The following is a 24,159-nucleotide window of genomic DNA, read 5'->3' as shown; positions in this document are numbered from 1 at the left end:
CACAAGCATTGGTTAACTTTTTGTCTGGTCATTAAAAATGTGTGTATTTGGGGAGCAATTTAAGTAATAAAAAGGACTGGTAAATAATAGTCATGGATCTATTCTTGACCCTTTATCAAAGGAAAATTGAATAATAAACCTTACATTGAGTAAAAAACATTTAAAATGACAACTCATGGCTTTGTCAGAGACTTTATTGACTTGGGATTAGCCTTGTCCTGGAAGTTGAGTAGGAAAGGAATCTATTAATATTTATTTCTTATTCATTTCTAGTAAACAGAAGTAAAATTGGGACTCTCTGGTCTCTAGGAGATATGACTGAGGATGTATGACCTGTTCTCTATGACAGTTCAGCCTCATGCTATATTTTCTATTCTTAATATGTAAAAACATTACTTCGTGTAGAACAAACCTATAGGGAAATAGGGAGAATAAAATACAGCACATTCTCTTTTGGCAAAGAAATGCTTACGTGTTTTAAACAAATTAACTTTTTAAGGCAGCTCTGAAGAAGTAATTTATTTTAAATAGGTGAACAGTTTACAGCTCTTATGGGAACACTTTTTCCTTACTTTTCTTCGTCATAGGATTAGGCCCTATGTTTTTAATTTAACTCCTTTAATTTTTGCTGTTAACATTTAATTTACTTGATGACCCCATACTGTTAACTTTTGACCCAGTGAACTCAGGATGGTATATACAGACCATATACCTGATTTTAAAGAAACTCTTTAAAGAAAAATAATGTTTGAAGTGAACAGAAGATTAAATTCATTTCAATGTTCCATGTAGAGAAGTATCACACATACTTAACCAAAGAACATTTTTCCCCTTTGGAGGATGTATTTTTATAAACATGTGGTTTTTACAATTAGATGTTTATGCCATTGGCAAAACAACCCAAAGCTGATGTGACTGAACTGCAATATTTCTGATAAACTGTAAAACCACTAATACAGTATAGTAGATATGAAACCTTTTCCTGACAAGAAATTCTTATAGCATGTAGCTAAATCTAATGGTCCTTCCATCTACCTGTACTTATACCCAATTTCCTTTCTTATCATAAAATTAAAATTCCTAAAGTTGAATCCTTTCGATGTAAAAAATGTTAGTACATATAGTTGTTAATTATGATAAAGTTCAAAGCTTCTTCTAAATTACTTGATGTAAAGATACTTTGTATATAACTTTTATTTGCCCTTAAAACTGAACCTGTGGACTTGCTTTTGAACATTTCCTCCCTAATTATAAAATAAGAGTCCTATTATTTATTGAACTGTTTAAAATGCAGCTTAATGATTATTATGGGTATCTTCAAATATGCCATATTTACTTTATTCAAAAATGAACAGATAGTTAAGCAATAACTGCTATATGCTAAACACCTTTATGTATAGGGGTATTAACAAGCCTTCTAATCTCTGGAAGTAGTGCAAGCTATATATGTTTCTGTATAAAACTTCATGGTTTGCTAATAAGGTATCATGGTTGTTGTTTCTTAATTTAAATACTAAGGGAATGTTATAAAAGGTGTTTTAATTTCATTTTATTTTTTAAATAAATGGAAGTATTTTTGTGTGTTTTTATAGCCATGGAGGGAAATAATGAGATTTTGCACTAGGGAAGTAATGCTTGGAATAGAGGTTAAAATAAGGTAAGAAAGCAGGTCTTAAGTGAGTAAATGGAGTGAAAAAAGCTGGAGTGGTAAGCGGTTGTGGTCAGAGATCAAGATATTGGAGTCTAAGGCCATGGAGTAATTTCTTGGTGTGTGGCTCTGGGTCTGGAAGGCTGAATGAAGTGGTTATAAGATGGTGGAGTCAGAGTTCAAGGTTGTTGGATGGGTTGTCTGTATGGACATGGAAATGGCACACAATAGCAGAAAATGCAGGGGAGGTGGATACTGGCAGCCAAGTGCCAAAGTCCTCGATGAGTAAGGGAAGGAGTGACTGGGCAATTAAGTAATGACAATGAAAGAGAGGAACAAGGACTAAAAAATTTCCAAGACTGTTAATCATGCCCACAAATGAAGAGTCATGAGGGCAAGGACTAGGTCTTATTTAATGCTGCAAATATTTGTTGAATTAATGAATAAACAAATGATGACTTTATCATTTTGAATAGTATTTATTCATGTTGAATAAGTATTTCTGAAAACTTTGTGTTTTTCTATTATAAGAAATTGGTATTAAAGAAGATACAAATGGGCAAGAGGTAGAAAAAGGTGAATAATCCCACACCCAGAAATAACCACTATTAACCCCCGTTATTAAATTTTCACAACTGTTTTTTGTTCATATATATTTCCTAGCAGTAAATATTCAAATATAATGTACTTTAATGACTGAATAAGTATTCTACTATAGAATATAAGGATGTACCATAGCAGTTTCTTATTTGGGAGTATTTATATTGATGCCTACCAGTTTTTCTCTACTGGTAAAAGGAACAATGTATCAATAATCGTTAAATTTTTGCCTTATTTATTTCCTTAGGATTCAGTCTTAGAAATGGATTTTCCGGTAGGGTCTTCATAATGAGCCTATTTATCTTTATTTTAGGTCTACTTCTAACAGGCTTGTTTATATGCATTCTTATTCTATCCTGGATTGGAATCAGAAAATTGGACAGTGTTGCAGGTTCTGACTGATGCAGGCACACTGACAGTGATGAAAGTGAGAACTGGTAAGTAAAAGTTCTTCTTCACAGGAATAATGATGGGTGTTTTAAAAACTTGGAATCAAGTAAACTTTTCATGATTAAAATAAGAAATGATTCATGAGCTGAATAACAGGATATAGTGGTCAGTTCAGAAATACATATTCAAATTAAATAAAAACCTCTATGAATAACCTACATTTATTGACAGCATCCAATTTTAGGAGAGATTTTAAAAAATCGTGAATAGGGACTTCCATGGTGGTCCAGTGGTAAAGAATCCGCCTTCCAGTGCAAGGGACGTGGGTTCGATCCCTGGTCAGGGAACTAAGATCCCACATGCTGCCGGACAACTAAGCCTGTGCGCCACAACTGCTGATCCTGAGCGCCTCAACTAGAGAACCCGCATGCTCTGGAGCCTGCGCACCACAACTAGAGAGAGGAAACCTGCATGCCACAACTAGAGAGAAGGCTGTGAGCCACAACGGAGATCCCGTGTGCAGCAACTAGGACCCGATGCAGCCAAAACAAAATTGTGAAGAGTCATCAAAGTCACTGCTCCTCAAGACTTTTTCACAAATGTGTGGTTTGGTCAATAGCAGAGAAGAGTGAATAATAGCCCTAGAAACTTGGTCCCAAGATAGAATTTTCTTTAGTTTCACATTTTATCTTAAATTTAAAATGAATGTGCATTATATACCGTAATAGTCCTATGGTTAGTATAAATACCACGCCACGTGGTATACCATTTATACCACGGTTAGTATAAATGTTAGCATGCCACAACTACTGAGCTTGTGCGCTTCAACTGGAGAGCCCACGTGCTGCAAACTACAGAGCCCACGCACCACAACTACTGAGCCTGAGTGCCATAACTAGAGAGAAGCCCGCATGCAGCAACAAAGAGCCCGCGGGCTGCAACTAAAGCCCGACACAGCCGTAAAAATAAATAAATAAATAAATATTAAAAAAAGAAAATCGACTGTTCAAACAAAAATAATAACAATGTATAATGGGGGTTACAGCATGCATAAGTAAAATATATGATAACAATAGCATAAAGGGCAGGAGGGGAAAAATAGAAATATGATATTTGCTATATGTGAAGTGATATAATATCACTTGAAAGTAGGCTGTGATAAGTTATATATGTAGACTATAAACCCTCAAGCAACCAGTAGAATAATAAAACATTATTAGGTAACAAGCCAACAAATGAGAAAAAATGAAACCATAAAAATTCAATCTGAAAAAAGGCAGAAAAAGGAAGAAAGGAACAATAAACAAATGGAACATAGGACAAAAGGAACAAATAGAAAACTAAGATGATAGACTTAAATCTAATCATATCAAGAATCACATTAAATGGAAATGATCTAAAAATCCTTATTAAAAGGCAGAACTTATCAGATTGATAGAAAGAAAGACCCAACACACTTTACATATGAAAATGCAAAAACATTAAGAATGAAAGGATGGAAAAAGATATACCATGCTGTTGCTCACCCTAGTCAAAAGAAAACTGGTGTGGCTAGACTGACATCTAGAAACAAAGTAAGATTTCAAAGTGAAGAATATTACCAGAGATAATGAAGGTCATTTCAGATAATAAAGGGGCCAGTTAATCAGGAGTACATAACGGTCCTAAATGTTTATGCCCCAAATAACAGTAGGTTCAAAATATGTGAAGCAAAAAATGATAGAACTGCAAGAGAAACAGAAGAATCTACAATTATAGTCAGACATTTCAGTACCCCTCTTTCAAATAATTGCTAGAACAAGTTGAAACCTAGCAAGGATATAGTAAACTTAAACAACACTACCCACCAATATTACCTAATTGACTTGCCTAGAACATTCCACTTAAAGTAGTAGAATACATATTCTCTTTAACATGAAACATTTACCCAGAGTGAGCATATTTTAGGCCAGGGGTCAGCAAACTATTGCCCTGGGGCCAAATCTAGCCTGGTTTTGTATTGGCCTATGAACTAAGAATGGTTTTCACATTTTGAAAGATTTCTAAAAAACAATATTGAGATTGTATGTGGCCCACAAATCTTAAAGTATTTACTATCTGACCCTCTACAGAAAAAGTTTGCTGACCTTTGTTTTAGGTCATAAAACGTGTCTCAGTATATTTTAAAGGATTCAAGTCATGCTGAAGTATGACCTGACCACAAAGGAATTAAATAAGAAATCAGTAACAGAAAGCTAACTGGAAAATCCCCAAATATTTTGAAACAAAATAACATGCTTTTATATAATCCATTGATTAAAGAAGGACTCAAAAGTGAAATTAGAAAGTATTTTGAACTGAAGGAAATAAAAATATAACATATCAAATTTTGAATAAATGAAATGCCTATATTAGAAAATATAAAAAATATCTCAAATCAATGACCTCAACTTGATGTTAAGATACTAGAAAAAAAGAGCAAGTTAAACACAAAGAAGCAAAAAATAAATCATGAAATAATAAAGATCAAAGTAGAAATCAATGAAATGGAAAACAAAAATCAATTGAGAATATCTGTGGAATCAAAGCCTGGTTCCTTGAGGTGAGTAAAGTTGATAAACTTTTAGCCAGACTAGTCAGGAAAAAAAAAAAAAAGACACATATCAGGAAGACAAGTAATCAGGAATGAGAGGAGGTGACATCATTATAAATTCTACAAATAAAGGATAATAAGGGGATATTATGAACAACTTTAGGCAAAAAAAAAAAAGTCAACAACTTAGATGAAATGGCCAAAGTCCTTGAAAGACATAAACTACCAAAGCTCATTCAAGAAGAAATAGACAACCTGAATGGTCATTTGTCTGTTGAATTATTAGTTGAAAATATTCCCACAAAGAAAACTTCTGGTCCATAGGGCTTCACTGACAAATCCTTCCAAACATTTAGGAAAAAAAAAAATACGAGTTACACTCTTCCAGAAACGTGAAGAGGAGGGAATACTTCCCAACTTCTTCTTTGAGGCCAGCCTTACCCTGATACCCAAACCACACAAAGACATAACAAGAAAACTCAGGCCAATCCCCCTCATAAACATAAGTGTAAAAATTCTAAACAAAATTTTACCAAAATCCAACCATATATAAGAAGGATAGTATTATTGAGTGGGGTTTATCCCAAGAATACAGGATTGGTTTTAACATTCAAAAATCAATAAGTATAATTCACCATATTAAACTAAAAAAGAAAAATTGATCATCTTAATAGATGTAGAAGAAAATTTGACAAAACCCAATTTTCATTTCTGATATTAAAAACTCTCAACAAACTAGGAATGCAAGGATACTTCTTCAACCAGATAAAGGGTATCTACACAAAACCTACAGATAACCTCATACCTACTGATGAAAGACTGCATGCTTTCTAAGATCAGGAACAATACAAGGATTTCTGCTCTTATCACTTTTATTCGGTATTGGAGGTTCTGACCAGTACAATCAGGAAAGAAAAGGAATAAAACAATTTCAGATTGGAAAAGAGAAAATAAAACTGACATAATCGTCCACCTATTCCACTTGGTGGAATTGACAAAAAGCTGCCAGAATAAGTGAGTTTAGCAAGATTGTAGGATAGAAGATCAATATATAACAGTCATTTATATTTCTACATTCTAGCACCAAATATTAAAAATGGAAGTGCAAAAAATACAGAACATTTACAATAGCATAAAAAATACGAAGTTCTTAGGAATAAATCTGAAAAAGGCATGAAAGACCTGTACACTGAAAACTACAAATAACTCTGAGAGGAATTAAAGATGACTTAAATAATTGGAGAGATTTACCTGGCTCATGGGTTCATATTGTTAAGATGTCAGTTCTCCCCAAATTGATCTAAAGGTTCAGTACAGTCCAAATAAAAATTCCAGTAGGCTTAAAAAAAAAAAAATCTGAGAAGCTGATTCTAAAATTTGTATAGAAATGCAAAAGATCTAGAATAGCCAAAACAATTAAGTTTTATTTATTTTTTTGTTTACTTATTTATTGCTTTTAGGTAACTTTTGGAGGCAAAGTAGGACTTAAGAAAGGTAGCATTGGTGACCACCCAGAGGGATGGGATAGGGAGGGTGGGAGGGAGATGCAAGAGGGAGGAGATACGGGGGTATATGTATATGTATAGCTGATTCACTTTGTTATAAAGCATAAACTAACACACCATTATAAAGCAATTATACTCCAATAAAGATGTTAAAAAAAAAAGTAGCATTGGAATCAGACAGATCTGGACTTAAATCCTAGCTCTGCCCACTTACTGTCTACATTATCTTGAAGATATAACTTTACTTGGGCCTCGGTTTTGCCCATCTGTGAAATGGGTTAATAATACCTCAAGAAGCTGTTGTGAATATTAAATGAAATAATAAATATTTGAGCACTTAACAGTGTCCGACATATAGCATGTACTAAATAAATGTTCCATTGCTAGCTACTATGAAGATACTTCTACATAAATGTAGGAATCCAAAGCCATATTGGATTAGATAATGGTAAGATGCTGAATATATTTTATGATATAATCTTCTGTTTACAGAAATCGTATCACAAAAACCCTTAGTTCAGGGAGGGTCAAACTTGATCCTTTGCTATTTAAAGAAACATGTAGGGTAGCACATTCTAAAATTGAACCTTCTTTAAAAGTGCTTTTTTATTTAGTTCCATAGCCAAGATTTGCTTTGGGGATGAAAATTTATGTTGGTCTGACAGTTTTACATTAAAACAAGCCCCACATTTAAGGGCTAAATAGTTTGGATGACTTGCATTAATGTACCTTTTATACTTTTTGAAGCCATAGCCTTTATACGGGAGTGCCATAGCCTTTATATGGGAGTACCATAGTCAAAGAAAAGTTTTAGGTATTTATTTTATGTGTTTTATCTTAAGGCACATAATTTGTTTAAGCTGGCTAGGAGGACATTCAATTAAAAATTCAGAACATTGAGTGAGATAATCCAGAGAAACAAAGTCTTTTAATTTTATTCATTCAGCTTGTTATCCTCACCCACTAAGGGGTCAGCTAACATGAAGAGGTAATGTTTAATAAAGGACAGCTTTGTCTGACCTGAAGTAAAGAGTTCCAAAGCTAGATTACCTCTTTTGAAATTGCTTTGAAATTGCTTTCCTCATCTTACAATCAAAGTTCATATGCAGCCATTTGATGTTGTTTATTGCATTCCCTTTTTAGCCCATAGGGTTTCAATCTATTTCTATATAATGATGACTTTCATATGTCATCAGTAGCTTATTGAGAAAGCTTGAGTCCTCTGTCTTCTAGTGATATCCCACTTAGATCTGACATTAAGTTCATTTTTTTCCTTCAAGCTATTTTTTTCCAAATTTCGTGGCTATTATTGGTGACAACACAAATTTTGGGACCTTCAAACTTAAAATCTTAGGTTCACTTCCTTCTTTCCCTCCCATAGGTAAACAGCTGCTAAACTTGTTACTTCTTATAGCTACTTCTCTACAGTGGTACTTGATATATCCCTTTTCATTTTTAAAATTGCCCATTTAATCCAAGCTCTTAAATGTCAAGTTTGTATTGTAGCCTCTTGTATTGTAGTGTATAGAATTATATTGCAGCCTCTTGGTATTCTCCCTAGCCCCCATCCTATCTTATCCCTTTCCCCACTAGTCTACACAAAACATAAAATACTTTCCATCAAACACTCTGTAGAGAAGTATTGCTCGGTGAATACGGAAAACCTGATTAAGTAGAAAAAAGGAATTTAACTGGAATCTCCCTTCCCTTCAGTGATTCTACTTGAAAGGAACGGAGGAGAGCAGAACCTTCAGGTATTGAATCACGACTTTGACAAATACCACATGGGAGACGTGGCTGGCAAGAGACTGATAATATACGATAGAAACCATTGGAAAGATAAAAGGAGCCATAAAATTCAACTTCTGCTAGCCATTCTTTCCCTTTTTGCTCTCCATACACCTCAGCTGGGAATCTTTATATGTGCAGTATTTATTTGGCTTGTGTTATCCTGGTCATTATAAAGTTATCTAGGAGGCTAAGAGAGCTGACCAACTGAGAAGGGAAAGCAGTCTGTTCTGACAGTGATGACAAAAGGAGTTCAAGTCATACCAAACATCTTTCTCCCATTTAGAAACATCCTAGTATTTAAGACCTAGTATTTCATTTCTCTCTACTCCCATATTTGTGTTCTCTGTTCTTATCGTGTCTGTGAGATGACCTGCCTATTCCTGCTCTGCAGTAGTTGTGTATATTGTTGCATCTCTAGTGCCTCGAACAGTGCCTAGCACATAGCACATAGGAAGCACTCAGTAAATATTTGATGAATGAATGAATGGTTATCTTTTCTCTCTGGCAATCCAAACCCATTGCCACTTTCAAAAAATCCACATGAGATTTTCCGATTCCACTAAACTTCTGTCCATATCAAACTAGTTTTAAATCACTTCATTTTGCACATCCCCTTAGCAATTATTTGTAGTTTGTACTTGATTAATATACTCTTATTATGTTACTTTTCACATATTCCTATATCTTTTCTATATATGTTGTATTTTCAACTAAAAGATAATGCCTCAAGTGTTAAATACTGTATGTGCTGTTCAACAATGCCTCATGTGCTGCAGAAAGATTGACCCCCAATAGATGGGCAGGCTACCTACCTCCTTTTGAAACATATTCTCTGGATCAGTGTGATCTGCCTTGAAAGGGAGTTTAGATACATAGGTTCTGTTTTTTTGTATTTCACTCATATATTGTGTGACTTTGAGCAAATTCATTCCTTCAGTGTTCAGTTTAAGAACAAATTAAGAAACAGTTTCCTAAAGAAAAACATTTTAGAGTTCCAGAAGCATTTGTATGTTGGTAACATTTCTCCAGAAATATTTAATGTAATATACAAGTCTGGACTGGTCAATTTTAATCTTTCCTTGGAATTTCCATAGAAAAGTCCATGTAGCAGAGACACTGAAATAATGTTATATAGAAAATATTAACTATAGAAAGAACCATAGCTTCTTCATAGAGAAGAACCAGAGATAATATCCTGGATTTTTGCAGTACTTAAGCTACTCCTTAGTTGTCTCACAAAGGAATTTAGTGCAGAGGAACACATTCAAGGTATTACTGAGGTTCAGAATAAGACTGTACAAAGTGTAAGAGTGTTTTCTATAATAGTTTCTATAATAGTTTTCAAATAGTTAAATTAAGAGTCATTCATTCTCTGGCCTCTTTCTCCATCTACACTGTCTTCTGGCAACAATAAAGTGCACCCTATACATGAAAGCAATTTCTAACAATGCCAAATCAACAGCAGTTTCTAGGTCATTTCCATTCCTTCCTCCATGAAAATGTACAACATTTAGGTTATTCCATGTATTTCCCCCATGCCCCAAAATTGTTAGGTTGCCAGAGAAAACTGATCAGGTAATGAATTACTGTTTGCCTTCAGGTAGTCATTCTAAGTACATACAAAATCAGACATTAACATGAAAATATGAGGGGAAGAAAAACATCAAACCACAGAATTCAGTTTTAGTTTTACTGACATTTATATACCACACTTCCTGTTTATGATTTCAAAAGTGCAGCCATGCAGTGCTTCTATTAAAAAATGAGTAATTGGGAACACTTTTGAGGATTAAAATGGCAACTTACTCAAAGGAAACCCCCCCCCCACTAAATTTACTGTTTGTGGAATTGTTATCTTTGTTGTGTAAAAAGTTGAATATTTTTCAAACATCATTTACTAATAGTGTAATTAAAAGGGAACTTGATGGCCTTGTGCCTTTAAAACAAGCAGCCCAGTCAAGAGTCTTAGTTCTGAATTTGACTAGTTGATGGGATAGGGAAACCAAGCCAACGCCCTTCTAATCTATATCTATCTATATCTATATATCTATAAAGGTAATTGTTGCAAACATTTGCTTCTTTCCCCTCATTTTGAGATTTCAGTTGACTGTTGTTATGCATTAATTAACAATTAGTTCTGGCTGAAGGAGGGAAAGGGTAGAAGTGAATACAATTCTTAAATGAAAGGTCCTTTCTTCCACTACTAATTTATTCTATTTGAAGCATAATTGTATGAGTTAATTTAATTTTGGTGATCACTTCAGAATGTGTGTGTGTGTGTGTGTGTGTGTGTGTGTGTGTGTGTAGAGAGAGCACCCAAGTGAGCAGTGGCTGCTAGCTAGACATCAAAATCCATGTTCTCACTTCTTGACCATACAGATAAGCTTATTCCCAGCCTCCCCTGCAGTTAGCTGTGGACATGTGACTTAAGTAGCTGTGGACATATGACTTAAGTTACAGCCAATGGAATGAAAATGGAAGTTATATGTACTACTTTGAGTCCCTGCCCCTAAAAACTCCCCTTCCTACGGGCTGAAAGAGAAAAGACCCCCCAGGGAGATCTTGGAACTTTGGTACTGAAAGCTTAGGTACAGAAAGACCTTGAAAACTAAGTACTGAAGTACTTGTTTATTTTAGCAAGAAACAAACTTGAGCCATTATACATTTTGGGGTTGATCTGTTAATGACAATTAGCTTACTGTAATTAATTCAATGTACAAAACTTATATTTGCAGTGTCCTCTGATGTACAACTCCAGTGGGCAACATTTACATTGTAATGTATGTAAATGACATTTCCTGAAGCACAATTAAGAGGCTACAGGTATGTATACATATGGATATATATAAATGTTCCCCCCAGGGGTTGTGTAACATTGTAGCTCTGCCAAACCGACTCCAACTTGTCTCTTGGGTTTTATTTTGTAGGAGCATCCATTTGTGTAAAGGCACTTTCCTTTTGTGTTTGTGGTAATAAATTAAGGTGGAATGGATCATCCAACAAGAATCTTAAGGGGAAAATGTATACTTATGAACCACATCAGACCTCTTTGTTAGATTTGTTCAACTGTGTTAGCTACAGACTCTTCTTATAACCGATTACCCTCTGGCATGCATTAGGCCAACAGAGAGTGTTAGCAGCGCCCTTCCCCTCTGCCCGCCAAGCTTACTGCTGTGAGTCATAAACACTTTTCTGGGCTTCATTTTCCTTTTCTACAAAATGAGAGCTGGATTATATGACCCCAAAGATCCCTTCACTAAAATTCTACTATCTATGACTACAAAGTCCATAGCTATTCGTAGAAATAATTGTTAATGTGAATGTTCCTTTAGATTCCAAATTGATACTGTATAGGTGCTTAAAAGTAACTTGAAGCTATAAAAAAGATGTTTAACTTGCACCAGTTCACAAAGAGGCACAACAGAGGTTCTACTTTTCTCCCAAACAAAAACTATTAAATTGAAAAGATTTTTAACTCACTCAGGATAGTTTTTAGAGTAGTTATAAAGCACTATGTCACCTCTCTGATTTCTTTACTCAGTTGGTGAACTATCAAATCAATGCAGAATTTGACATTTATTAAAATAATATACTTGGGCTTCCCTGGTGGCGCAGTGGTTGAGAGTCCGCCTGCCGATGCAGGGCACGCGGGTTCATGCCCCGGTCCGGGAAGATCCCACATGCCGCGGAGCGGCTGGGCCCGTGAGCCATGGCCGCTGAGCCTGCGTGCCCGGAGCCTGTGCTCCGCAATGGGAGAGGCCACAACAGTGAGAGGCCCGCGTACCGCAAAAACAAAACAAAACAAAACAAAAAAAACAGGAATCAATCTTATTCTTTCCAACGTCTGTAGCCTTCCTCATGCCATTTTCTCCCCACCCCCTGTATAAATAAGAGCATAATGGAAGAAAGGTTTTAAGGAGAGATGCACAGACAGTGAATTTTAAAGCTTGAAGGGATTTCAGAGATCATTTAGTCAAAATTCATCGTTTTGCAAAGGAAACTGACACTGGAAAATTAAATGTCTCACTTAAGGTCTCGATATCACCATTGCTACTTGCCAAAACCTGGGTTTCCTTGATCCCCAAATCTGGCACATTTTACCTTCTACTGTAACATGCTTCATCTGAGGTTGGGTCAGACCAGATTAGAGAGAGTACTTTTGGAGAGGGTGGGTACAGGGCACAATGGTAATGGAATGGTAATGATCAGAGTCATAAAATATCTGTGGAGATCATCTATTTCCTAATAATTCTAAATCTTTAACTTTTTTCTTACTCAGTACTGCTTTAAAAATTCTTGGGGGAGAACTCAGATCACTTCTTTGTCTCACATAAATAACACTAAGTAATAAAAGTGACTAGATTACAACTTATGACTTTTACTTATTTGTTCATTTACTTTTGTCTGTCTCTTCCACTAGAATGTATCTTCCAGGAGGGCAGGCCTATATCTTTTTGCTTACTCCAACTCCCTTCTAGCAAGTGTTTGACACATAAAAGATGTTCAGTAAGTACTGGTGAGTGAATTATTAAATCATAACTACTACAAAGCAGTAATCTTATTTGCTTTGGCTCTATTTCTTCTGGAGGTTTTCCCAAGTTTTGTGATTCCATCACCATTCTAAATTAATTTTAGAATTGGGTGAACGTGCTCTGTTCTTCATATGCTCTGAAGTTCAGTCTAGCACAATTGAACTGTTCTATAATATTAATTTTGGTACTCTTAAACTCTTGTGCCAAATTTGCTAAATTTGGGAATGACCTTGATCTGTAATTTTATTTAGGTTTTTATCCACAGATGAATGTGTAATTCACCACCATGAATTAGTGGTGTGCATGTGAAATTAAACTGATGATGAGTCAGGAGGCAACACTGTTGGGTGAGCAAATTTGGAAATAGGAAAAAAGAGATGGTAAACCTTGAAAAATAGAAATATTAGGCTGAAATAAGTATACATTTAAACTTCTATCTCAAATTAAATGTAAGTTTCAAACCTGATAAAAAGAAGTAACTAATATTTTGAAGAGTGGATTTTTCCTTAAAGGTAAGATATTAAAATAAAAACAAAGCAAAACAAAAACACTGAGCCTAAATTTAAACATTAATCTCAATTTTAAAAGGTAGGCCTCATACCTTTTTCTCCTTAGGTTTATTTTCAATATAAATATATGTAGAGAATTAAAAGAGATATATATTTTTTTAACAGCAAAATTTTTACCAGATGAAGAAGCTTAAAAATGTTGGCCTTGTAGTCTATTTCTAGGAATTCATCCTAATTTAGCAAATAATCTGAAATGCTAAAATAGATTTATGCATAAAAAGTTCATAGCAACATTATTTATAAGAAAGTAAGGAAAATAGCTTAAATGACCACTTAAGGAAACACTACTCCACACAAGGATCATTAATGCAGCCACTGAAAATGTTTTTAAAGAGTTTTAAATAATTTGAGGAAACATTTCTGATAAATTGTTATGAAAAACAGACAGTGTGCTCAAGCAAACAGTTTAAACTTCATAAGCTTAAAAAACTGCGTGGAAATATGTCAACCAATAGTCAGTTACCTCTAAATAAAGGAATTATTGGTTGTTTTTTTCTTGCTGTCTCTTTAAAAAGTATTTTTTCTTTACTTTATTTAAACATATTTTCAAATTTTTCTTCACTTACATGTACTACTTTTATAATCAGAAAAAGAAACCTATTACTTGGCGTAGATATGTGTTTATGTCCCAATGATGTGTTTTCAGTATCATCACGAGTATAAATATTGTTGCCCAAAAGAAAAGTTTGATATTGATTTAAATCCAAACAATGGAGTTTCCAAAACAAACACTGGTACATATCCTATAACTTGTAAAATTATAGTGGTTTAATATAATTTATTAATTATTTCGACATAGCAGGCTCTTAGTATGTTCGTTGATGATGAGATGGTTAGAGAAGGGATACTCAATTAATTTACCAAGTTCCTTGAATCTGTCAGTTAGCAACTCTCCCACCAAGAGATTAATGATATAGTCCTATGTTAAAAAGTTGTCCATAAAAATCTCCCTTAGTTTGTGTGGTGCACTTTTGCAAACTATTATTTTGTATTTCAAAAAGAACAGTGTCTTAAGTGCTAATTTTTTACAGACACAAAAGGGAGAAAAATTGATTCTTACCTTGTTTATGTTGGCCAGCTATGAGCTTCAAGTAAGATTCTGTGATCTGTAAACCACCAGTAAAAAAGGTTTCTTGTGGAAATAACTGGCAACAATACTTACCTTGTAAGGTTGTTATGTTTTAGAAATCATGTATGTAAAGTACCCAGCATAGTACATGGCACCTAGGCATTCAGTAAATGGTGGCTGTTATAATAATACAATATATAATATTACTATGACATTATCTGTCATATATAGAGGTTGAGTTGAAAAAATATGAAGTGCAGTCTATTTAAAAACATTATTCTACACTTTCAGATAAAGATGGGGAGTGAAGGCTGATCACAAAATTTTCCTGCCCAAATACTTTACAAAATAGTTTGCGCGAAAAGAAGAACAGTAAAAACTCCTTTAAAAACCTTACCAGGGACTTCCCCGGTGGCGCAGTGGTTAGGAATCTGCCTGCCAATGCAGGGGACACAGGTTTCAGCCCTGGTCCGGGAAGATCCCACGCTCTGCGGAACAACTAAGCCTGCGGAACTACTGAGCCTGTGCTCTGGAGCCCGCGAGCCACAACTGCTGAGCCTGAGCCTGAGTGCCACACTACTGAGGCCCGTGCGCCTAGAGCCCGTGCTCCGCAACAAGAGAAGCCACCGCAATGAGAAGCTTGCGCACCGCAACAAAGAGTAGCCTCCGCTCGCAGTAACGAGAGAAAGCCCGCGCACAGCAACAAAGACCCAAGGCAGCCAAAAATAAATAAATAAATAAATTTATAAAAAAATTACCAGAAGCAGCGAGAAAAAAGAAAAGTCTGCAACCTAAGCCAATGAAGGCCAAAATAATACTATTATTTCAAAATAAATAAATAAATAAGTTTGGATCAGCAAGAAATGAAATAAGCATGGCTGGAAATCAAATTCTCACCAAAAGAAAAGACTGGAAATCCCAGCACATTCCCTAGTCAATTCATCAAGATGATTATGCCTTGTCTCCTCTCTCCTAAATCTCCCACATTTCCCTGCTCCTCACTTCGAATATTTTATTGATAAATAGAAGCTATCACAAGAGAAACTCCTTTTTCCCACATTATACCTATCAACCTGACTTCATCTGTACTCTTCCTTTATAAAGGGTCAACTCTCCCTGCTCTTATCTAAGGCAAGCCCCTCTACTTGTACCCTGGATCCCATCTTGTATAGTCAAGGATACTGCTCCTGTGATTACCCCCTCCATTTCCTGCATCCCCAGTTTCTCTCTCTTTACTGGATTATTCCAATCAGTAAACATACTGTAGTATTTCCTTCTAAAAACACCATCACCCTAGACCTCATATTCTCTTCCACTTACTTGGTGAGTAGGAGCCCATTTTTTCTGCTCCCTTTTATAACAAGCTTTTTTTTGCGGTACGCGGGCCTCTCACTGTTGTGGTCTCTCCCGTTGCGGAGCACAGGCTCCGGACGCGCAGGCTCAGCGGCCATGGCTCATGGGCCCAGCCACTCCGCGGCATGTGGGATCTTCCCGGACCGGGGCACGAACCCGTGTCCCCTGCATCGGCAGGCGGACTCTCAACCACTGCGCCACCAGGGAAGCCCCTATAACAAACTTTTAAAAGGTTGTCTCTACTTGGCAGTTTCCACTTCCTCACCATACATCATCTCTTTAGTCCATTCCAATTAGGATTATTGTCTCCATAGCTCCACCTAAACTGCTCTTGTTGAGATCATCAGTTACCTTCTTGCCAGATCATTTTCCTTTTCCCAAATGTTTGGGACTCCCAGGCATATTCCTCACCCTTTTTTTTCTTCACCATAATATTAATTTCCCCCTCAGTCATCTTATCCAATTTTTCTGATTTTAAATATTGTCTGTGTTCTTAGGACTCCTGAAATTTGTATTCTATCCCTAATACCTTTGTTGAGCTCCGAACCCGTATCTACCAACTCCACTCAGATGTCCAATAAGGACTGCAAAGTTAACTCATTCAAAACAAACATACTGGTTTTCTTCTCCCTCTCAATTTACTTCTCCCCAAGTTTCCCCCATGTCAACAAGTGGCATTATTTTCATCCAGTTGCTCAAGACAAAAACCTAGAAGTCATCCTTAATTCCTCTTTGTGCCAGTTATTAGGCTGTTATCTCTTAGCAATAAACCATTCCATACTCTGTGATGCTGGGACTGGGACTCTGCAAGCTACATTTCTATACTTTGCCAGCTGAATCCTTGCTACAGTCTGTCAGTAAGCGACATTAGAAAAAAAAGACTAAAAGTCAGGAAGAGGGAAAAAGAACTTGCTCCTCCTTGTTGGCTTTCTGCACCTGCCAGCATTGCCCCAGTTATGGACCTTCACCCTCACAGCAGCAGTTAGCCCCAAATTTCAACTATTTTCCACTTCCCTAGAACCAGCCTCAGCACACCTCTCAGAGCCACTAGCAGCAAGTGGGCAGCACCCCCTGCCCCAGGTCAGGGTTCCAACTCTGCTGGGTCTCCCCTCCTAGCCCCGGGGTTCTAGTAACTTCAGGTCTTCCCAAGTTTATCCAGGACTAGGTTAGTTCCTGAAGTTACTATATTATCTCAGTGCTCCCCTTTTCCTTTTTCAGTTAGACAACACCTGTCTGACCAATTCTTTATAGTCAATTTATTGCTGTTGAAATACTTAGCAGCAGCCAGAGTGACTCCTCTAAAGCATATGTCATCTCCTTGCTCCTCATCACGGTTGGAACAAAATTCAGCCTCCTCTTTCAGGCCTTCAGCCCCTTTTGTGACCCGGCCTATCCAACTTTCTAGTCTCATCTCTCACCAGTTTCTGATTACTCATTCAGCTCTAATCATTCTGTCTTGAACACACCACTTTTCCACTGCAGGGCCTTTGTACTTGCTCTTCTCTACATCTGGATTGTCCAGGTCTTTGCCTGTCTCACAGCCTCGTTCCATTCACGTTTATTCTCAAATGTCATCTCGGAGAGGCCTACTCTCACTGCATTATCTAAAATGCACAATTCCCCCCCACCTCCATTTCCTTACCTGGGTTTCTTATTCTCACTACCTGACTTTGTTATGTTATTTCTCCCTCCGCTATTCTCAAGTAAAAAGCTTCATAGCTTCACATAAAGGAAGGGATGTGATCTTATTTATCCCTGGTGCTGGCACTCAATAAATTCCAGTTGACAATTGAATTTAATAAGTGAATGCAGAAGAAAAGTGGACCAAAGTAATTGCAAACAAGGTAATATGCAAGTGAGACAAAGACAACATGATATAGCCTACTTCAACTCCCTGAGTACATAATGCAACAAATGAATCAGAAAAAGCACTTAAAGATGTAACAGAAGAGAATTTCCACAAAATCATGAAAGAACTGAATCTGCAGAATAAAATGTTCAAAGAAAAATGGACATATACTATTCATATCAAGGCATATACTGGTTAAGCTATTAGCCATGAAGAATGAAGGAAAAAATTCAGACCTCCAGGCCGAAAACTAACTTATCAGAGGGAGGAAATCATGCTGGCCTTAGACTTCCTCTAAGCAATATTCAAAGCCAGAAAACAAAGGAAAAATGTTTGCAGTCTTAAGGGAAAGCCAGCATGATGCCAAACTATGATATCTAAGTAAGTGACATTCAGAAATTGATGAAAAAGGCAAACATAACATCCACGAATCCATGTTAAAAAAAAAAAAAAACTACTTAGTGAGGAGCAGATAGCTAAGTGATGAATCAAAATAAGTAGGAATTGAGAACTGAGGTGTGTTGCGACCACTGGATTTTAAAATAGAGATCAAGACCAAATGACCAAAGGAATTAAGGTTACAAAACAGGAACATTAAAACCTTCACTTTAAAAAATAATGACATAAATAAAAATATATCTTTTTCATGGCAGAGTCAACTTGCATTTCTAAATTGGAAACATACAGATAAAAAAATCTCCAAACTCTTAATTTTTTAAACTTTGGATATTTTAGGACATAAGATCTCTTGTGGCAAAGAAACATTTTTCTAGAGTTCAGCAATTCCTTCAGCTTATCTTACTACTACCAAATTCAAATAATTTTAACACTTTAAAAATTTAAAAAGGATGCACATTCTCATCTTAAATAAGATTAACTTATTTGTATAAGTGCATAGAAATATGCCTACCACGATGGTCACTTAATATTGATGGTAAAATCTGGGATCTGAGGAGATTTAAAAACCTTCCTATAACTTTCTATATTGTTTGAATTATTTATAAATGAACATGTATTGTTTTTATGAAACCAATAAAAACACTATCCTTAAAATACTATTATATACAGCAGTGTGAATATACTTAATACTACTGAACTGTACATTTTAAAATTATTAAGATGGCAAAGGGCTTCCCTGGTGGCGCAGTGGTTGAGAGTCCGCCTGCCGATGCAGGGGGACACGGGTTCGTGCCCCGGTCCGGGAAGATCCCACATGCCGCCGAGCGGCTGGGCCCGTGAGCCATGGCCGCTGAGCCTGCGCGTCTGGAGCCTGTGCTCCACAACGGGAGAGGCCACAACAGTGAGAGGCCCACGTACGGCAAAAAAAAAAAAAGATGGTAAAGTTTGTTATGTGTTTTTTTACCACAATTAAAAATAAAAAATACTATTATAAAAATTATGATATAGGTCCAGCCATTATGGCTTTACAGATGGATTTTGACTATCCCAAATTCTCCTCAAATCAATTTTTTCCACCAAAGATTACCCCTCAAATTATACCCTTCACATAATACTCTGTACTTGCTTATACCTTATCTAATTTAATTTTAGAAACAGAGACCATTCACTGGCAGACATTGTTATAAGTATGCAAAATGAAAAGATGCATGTAAAAAGTAACTAATATGTTGTATTACTCTATTAAATATCTTAGTGTTATGAAAATGTAAATATATGTTATTTGATTTACATATTTTGGTGGAAATCTTTTAATGATTTTTTTTCTGATTGTTAAAATATGTGCCCATTTTAGAAAATATGAAAAAGAAGGTAAAAACCACCATAATTACATAATATATTTTGGTATATTTTTTCTCCCAACCCTTGAGGAGAAATAGTTTTGTAACCTAAAAGATTTATCTGTACATTAAATTAAATATTAGTGTTTCTCTGTGGCATTAAGTATTTTTAGTTGTTGCAAAAATTCCATTAGATTGATGTACCATGGTTTATTTAATCACTCCTTTACTACTGAATATTCAGATTGTCTCCTCTCTATAGGTGCTGTAATGATCATATATAAATCTTTGACTTCATATCTAATTTTTTTAGGATTGGTTCCTGGAAGTGGAACTACTATTATCAAAGATTTGGACACTTTTGACTCCAGAAAAGTAATATAGTAATAGATGAGTTTGTAAATTTCATTGCATTCTTAGCAACACTACCTGTTAGCACTTCTTTTCTTTTTTTCTTTTTTTAACATCTCTATTGGAGTATAATTGCTTTACAGTGTTGTGTTTCTGCTGTATAACAGAGTGAACCAGCTGTATTTATATATATATTCCCACGTCCCCTCCCTCTTGCGTCTCCCTCCCACCCTCCCTATCCCACCCCTCTAGGTGGTCACGAAGGACCGAGCTGATCTCCCTGTTCTATGTGGCTGCTTCCCACTAGCTATCTATTTTACATTTGGTAGTATATACATGTCAATGTTACTCTCTCACTTCGTCCCAGCTTACCCTTCCCCCTCCCCATGTCCTCAAGTCCATTCTCTACATCTGAGTCTTTATTTCTGTCCTGCCCACAGGTTCTTCAGAACCACTTTTATTTTTCAGATTCCATATATATGGGTTAGCATACGGTATTTGTTTTTCTCTTTCTGACTTACTTCTCTCTTTATGACAGACTCTACATCCATCCACCTCACAACAAATAACTCAATTTCGGTTCTTTTTATGGCTAATATTCCATTGTATATACGTGCCACATCTTCTTTATCCATTCATCTGTTGATGGACACTTAGGTTGTTTCCATGTCCTGGCTATTATAAATAGTGCTGCAATGAACATTGTGGTACATGACTGTTTTTGAATTATGGTTTTCTCAGGGTATGTGCCCAGTAGTGGGATTGCTGGGTCATATGGTAGTTCTATTTTTAGTTTTTTAAGGAACCTCCATACTGTTCTCCATAGTGGCTGTATCAATTTACATTCCCACCAACAGTGCAAGAGGGTTGCCTTTTCTCCACACTCTCTCCAGCATTCATTGTTTCTAGATTTTTTGATGATGGCCATTCTGACTGGTGTGAGGTGATACATCATTGTAGTTTTGATTTGCATTTCTCTAGTGATTAGTGATGTTGAGCATCCTTTCATGTTAGCACTTATTTTCAATCTCTGTCAATCTGATGGGAAGACTCTTTCTGTAATTTAGTTTGATAAAGTTGCATTTTTGCTGATCCACTCAATAACTTTACTATTTCAAGGACTTATAATTCTTTGTCTTCTCCATGATGCTTAACAGAGCCTTGCTAAGATACAGAAGAAATGTATTGTTTTATTGGCTTTGGCAGCATTTCTTTTAAAATACATTATATCTTGAACACATAGAAAGGTGAAGAAAGATAACATCAAAAAGGATCCAAATTATTTTACTTAATAAAAAGTAAGATTGTATTCAATTCTTAATGTAGTCATAGAGCGTTATTACTATCAGCCAGCAATATCATATTTTATTTATTGAAATCATATTGAATTTATTGCTTAATGTGCCATTTTTACTACAGCACTTTTCAAAATGCTTCAAAATGCTTAGTCTATAAGGTTAAGAAAAACATTCACTAGATAACTACTTTGAAATAATTTCCTCAACTCTGCCTTCATTCAAGAGGCCTAAAAACAGACTGGCCTACTTCCAACTTTCACGTTATCTTTGCTATGAAGTCATTCTATAGATAGGTTAATAAGCATTCTGGCATACAGAAAAATAGTTTCTGTAAAACTATATTGCATAGTTTGGCTGGGGTTGTTCCTCCTTCAGAACTGCATTACGTAATTTTAAAGTGTTTACTTAAGCTCCTTTGGGCTGCCTCCATGGTAGCTATGAAGTCACTGAGAATTAGGAACAGTTTGGGGCCTGATAACAAAGTCTATTAGTTTAATGTGAACACTTTGTCAATTTTTTTTATCACTGCCATATAAGGAACTTTAAAAACAAGGATATTAATTCATTTTATTTTTTAAAAAGTTTGCTACTTCAAAAATCATTAAGAAATACACACACACACACAAAAGGTTCATAAATGTACATTTGCTCATTACCTAAATGTACTTATTTTAAAACCCGTACTCTATAGCATGAATTCACAGTGTGATTCTGACTTATAAATAATTATGCAAAATTACCAAAATGTATAGAGCACAGGCTTTAGGAGAGTATGAATTATTAAAACGGCCTAAGCACTATTTCTATCTGTAAGTCATAAAGGAAGTTTTCTATGAGAACATCAAAGATATATAAATTATAATAATATCAGCTTTGGGAGAATTTAAAAAGATACTAGGTTATAAGATTATTTTATCTTGATTACACAGAGAAAGGGAGTATCTTCAGTTCCTCAGAGAACTCTTGAGCTCCTTTACCAACTAAATAAGAATGTGTCATGCAATGTGCGTTGTACAAGTGGGAGAAGAGTCATTCAGATTTTGTATGTTAATCAAGTGTTATATCACCTCAAGGAAACATGCAAATTCTTATAAAATACCTAAAATCTCAACCATCACTTTAGAATTACTGAGTTTTATGAACCAACAAGCCCAAGTAAAGTCAAGATCCTGACATCTGGGACATCCCTGGTGGCGCAGTGGTTAAGAATCTGCCTGCCAATGCAGGGGACACAGGTTCGAGCCCTGGTCTGGGAAGATCCCACGTGCTGCAGAGCAACTAAGCCTGTGTGCCACAACTACTGAGCCTGTGCTCTAGAGCCCACGAGCCACAACTACTGAGCCCACGTGCTGCAACTACTGAAGCCCACGCTCCTAGAGCCCATGCTCCGCAATGAGAAGCCACCGCGATGAGAAACCCGCGTGCCGCAACGAAGAGTAGCCCCCACTCACCGCAACTAGAGAAAGCCCGCGCGCATCAACAAAGACCCAACACAGCCAAAAAAAAAAGATCCCGACATCTAAAAACATGTAACCCTTTAAATGTCATTTTATTTTAATTATGTAACATGAGTTTATTATAAAATTACTTATAGGAATAATCTCGATAGCATTTTGTTTTTTAACTTTGAAGTCATTGATGGCCTTGCCAATGATCTAGTGAGGTCCAAAGTCAGGGACAATTCAAGGAGGGAATGGAAGAACTTTTAGGACCTGATTATCTCCTTGAAGGTGCAGCCACTGTGCGTGTCCTACCTAGCTTAGGAGAGAGAGAAGTGTCTGTGTATAGGAGGCCTAACCTGGAGGGGAGGGAATGGTCATGAGGGAGAAAAATGGGGGATAATTATGAGACTGCCCAATCAGATTGGCTCTCGATTTGCTTTGCTGTAATGATGAAATGTTTGGGTTTTTATATTTCATTCTAATATCAAAAAGAGGATATTTATTTGGTTTCTTATGTTTAAACATTTTTCATATACAATATATTTATACATCTATTTATCTGAAGTTAATATGTGTGGTGATTTCAAACACGTTGCCAATTCTCTTCCCATTAAAAGGTAGAGTCTGATTCTCCTGTCTAGAATTGGTATGGCATTAGTTATTTGCCTCTAGCGAACAGAATGTGGATAGGATGCTCCAGACTTCTACGCTTAGGTCATAAGTGATACAGTTTCACCTGGCTCTCAGTCTTGGGACCCTTGGAGCCCAGAGCCCTGTTGTGAGGAAGCCCACGCCACAAGGAGAGGCCATGTGCAGGTGTTCTGGCTGAAAGCCCTAGCTAAGGTGCCAGCCATACATGAGTACGGATTGCTAGGTGTGGAAGTGAACACGCCTTCGGGTGATGCAAGCCTTCGGCCTATGAGCTGCCCCAGCTGACTCCCAGTGGACCGGAAACAAGCTGTCTGCACAGCCCTACCCATACTGCATATTCATGAGCAAGTAATGTGTTTTAAACAACTAAGTTTTGGGGGTGGTTTGTTTTGTATTTGAGTCCCTGCTTCCATTAAATCTCTAGCTCAGGTTAGCTGTAACAACTAGGAACACTTTCCCTCCACTTTTCCTTGTTTCCCTAGCCAGACTGAGATCTTAGCACCTCCAGGTACTAATTGTGGATGATTAAGTGTGGTTTTGAAGTGCTGTTAGGAACAAAACCCACCATTATGGGGACCCATTCTAGCCAAAGTCCTTTTCCTTGAAGGCTTAGTGGTTGAGCTGCGGAAAAAGAAAGCTTGACGCCCTCCATCTCTCCTTTTCTTCTTCACTAGGTATCCCTGGTTTTAAAAAAGAGGGGAAAGCAAGATTTAATCTTCTCCTGCCCTCATCTCCCTTCTGAATTCAAATCTTTGGAAAGGTGCTTTCTTTTTCACTGAAAAGGTACACAGCCTTTTCCG

General features: G+C 36.3%; 2 long non-coding RNA genes across 5 annotated transcripts in view; one reads left to right on the top strand and one right to left on the bottom strand.

Annotated features, from left to right (window-relative positions):
* The window catches only part of LOC115866655 (uncharacterized), a 34,408-nt gene extending 11,142 nt beyond the window's left edge, over positions 1-23,266 (top strand). Inside the window, exons 2-5 of the long non-coding RNA XR_004044738.2 lie at positions 2,562-2,685; positions 11,242-11,329; positions 12,927-13,022; positions 14,968-23,266. This is a non-coding gene — a long non-coding RNA (uncharacterized lncRNA). The remainder of the gene's footprint in view (positions 1-2,561; positions 2,686-11,241; positions 11,330-12,926; positions 13,023-14,967) is intronic.
* Positions 1-24,159, bottom strand: part of LOC115866654 (uncharacterized) — a 115,537-nt gene that overhangs the window by 88,155 nt on the left and 3,223 nt on the right. The gene's annotated exons all lie outside the window — the stretch shown is intronic.

The sequence above is a fragment of the Globicephala melas genome, chromosome 18 (genome assembly GCF_963455315.2).
Source record: "Globicephala melas chromosome 18, mGloMel1.2, whole genome shotgun sequence".
NCBI classification, from domain to species: domain Eukaryota; kingdom Metazoa; phylum Chordata; class Mammalia; order Artiodactyla; family Delphinidae; genus Globicephala; species Globicephala melas.
Note: the sequence above shows the minus strand (reverse complement) of the source record. Positions and strands in the feature narration are given on the sequence as shown.